Below are 2587 nucleotides of genomic sequence, written 5' to 3'. Positions count from 1 at the left end.
CACAACCATAACTTTGGAAAGCAAAACTCAACCTCTAAGGATCAATCCAGTTTCTCCAAAATCAACACTAAGTGCATCACCCCCATGCTGCAAAGCTTGGCTGCCAATTTCTGCACATGAATGCAAGACAGTACAGCCTCCAATACCTCAAAGATACACTGCCCTAAATCTTTTATAAGTCTTTATAATACATAAAATATTACCTAGTTTAGACATATCTTTAGAGACCTGTTTCCCCAGGTCGGCTTATGCCACGTGTTGCTGTTTAGAATGACTCCAATCCTGAGTTACCAGTTTTAAACCAACTTTCTGTTATCAATTTTACAAAATTTTAATTGTACCCAATAATTTCTAAGCCAATAATCTATAACCAAGACATGTAGAACATATTTGTACTTTTAAAACCAGTCAGAAACAAAAATGAAGTGGCTGCACACATTTACTTATTTAAACTGGACAAAATTTGTACTTTTACTAGCTGTAATTTCAAGAGAAGCATCTTGTTAACTGCTCAACCCAATAGTCATAGTCACAGATTTTTCTAGGAGAAACAACCATCAGATCCTTACTACAGAAGCAAAAAAAAAAAAAAAAAAAACCAAAAAACAAGAAACAAACAAACAAACAAACTGATGGCCCCTTTGAGTGGGTTTTACAGACAATGAGACCATGGCAGGGCTTCTCCAGCTGTGCTAGACTCCTAACCACAGGTGCGGGGCTCCAAAGGCCAATTGAAACTGCTTTTTATTTTTTCTTTTTGTTTTCTTTTTTTTTCTTCTTTTCTTTTCTTTTCTTTTCTTTTCTTTGGAACTAGTTAAAAACTGAATCAAGTGCTGAACAACCAGCAGATAAAGTAACCATTTTTTTCTTTTGAACATGAAGCACAGAAAACATTTAAGCAATGAAGCAAAAACACAGACATAACACAGATGTGGACAGATTGGTGCACCAAGGACAGACAATAGACAGAGAGGGAAGAGGACTACATGTCCCATGAAAGGGACCCAGATATCCTACATAAGGGATCCATCCTGAACTAAGAATTTCTCCAGTAGGAGCCAGAGAGGAGGTAGGGCAGGACGTCTCCTGACCTCCTCCTGTTCCTAGGAGAGCTCTGAGACAGTTTACATTCCTTTTCCTTCTCTTTCTCCAAAGCATCCCCCAAATTGTCAGGGAGGACTGCTTTTCTCAAACCCATGTCTAGGGTATAGACAATCTCTAGTCAGGGTCCAAAGACTATGAGAATAACCTTCACTTCTCTAGATTTTAGCATACTCTAAACACATACACAAAACACATCTTACCATTACTTACCATTACTTACCGCTGGCCAAAATCTTTACTTTCCTTTGTGTGGCTTCTAATTCCCATGGTGTCCTGCACAGTATCCTGCTTACTGGAGCCCAATGTTGAGACACCATCTGACCAAGCCCGTTCACTCAGTCAGTCAACAGGTTCTCCAGCACAGAAGTGAGAATTAAAAGAAAAGAGATGATTAGACAAAATTGCAGCAGGATCCCAGCCAGTTCTGAGGCTGAGGGCAGGTTTGTTTATTCCCAATTTTCTTTTAAACCCTTTTAATTACATGCAAGTATTTAGGTCAGTTCTAGGTTGAGGAACCAACAATACAATAGATACAGTCAAGGAACAAACAAGGCAATATACAAAGTCCCATGATCACCCCCGTAATCACCCCTGTGATCACCCTTGCTGTTTCTAAGGGCTCATAGGGATGACAAAAGTATCTGAGCCTACTTCCCTGTCCTTGCCCACAGTCATATTCATGCCTGAGGCCTATGAGGCCTACTTCTTTGTTCTAGCCTAGACTTGGACTCCTGACTGAAATTACTTCTCTGTTTAAGCCTAAAATTAGATTCCTGCCTGAACTTACTTCCTTGTCATGGCCCAATGTCAGATTCCTGCCTAAAGCCCATTTCCTTGTCCTTGGCCAATGTCGGATTCCTGCCAAGCAGCCCCAAAAGCTCTCCATAGCCAGGCATCAAGCTAGGATGAACAAAGGACTGCCATCTGCTCTGCCCCTGACTGATATAAGAATACTACCACCAACAAGGTATTTCTTTGCTCATTGCCAGGGGAGAGGATTTAAAGATTTAATTTCATTTGGTTATGTATTGAGCAGTATAGACAATAGTTTATATTTACATGCTAGCACATTATCTATCATGAACCATGTTTTGTAGTGAAGATTACATGACTACATAATTATCTTCTAGTCATTGCTCATCTGTAGGAATTAAAGGAAATTTAGAGATACTTTCCAAATCAGACTGATCACCTTTAAATAGAGCAAAACTCTGATTCTTTGAGATGAGATAAAAAACTGGTCCAGATGCAGTGAGCATATGGCTTGAGACTCTCTAAAGCTTATATCATAGCATTATGAGCCAGTCAATATTCATTTAGCGAACCAAGGCCTTTAGCATTCCTGCTTCAGTTTCTTCAATATGACACTTTTTTATATGACATTCAGTCTCAGGCATAAACGTTTGTTTGGACATGAACAATTAATAATTTAAAACTTGATGGCTCAATGACTGAAATGCAAAACCTACTATTGCGAGAGAAG

The 2587-nt window shown here is 39.2% G+C and overlaps 1 pseudogene; it reads right to left on the bottom strand.

The window, feature by feature from the left end:
• Window positions 1-1984: 1984 nt before the first annotated feature.
• Window positions 1985-2098, bottom strand: LOC143440514 (small nucleolar RNA SNORA48; annotated as a pseudogene).
• Between the last annotated feature and the right edge of the window lie 489 nt (window positions 2099-2587).

This window comes from Arvicanthis niloticus, chromosome 29, assembly GCF_011762505.2.
Source record: "Arvicanthis niloticus isolate mArvNil1 chromosome 29, mArvNil1.pat.X, whole genome shotgun sequence".
Classification (NCBI taxonomy): Eukaryota; Metazoa; Chordata; class Mammalia; order Rodentia; family Muridae; genus Arvicanthis; species Arvicanthis niloticus.
Note: the sequence above shows the minus strand (reverse complement) of the source record. Positions and strands in the feature narration are given on the sequence as shown.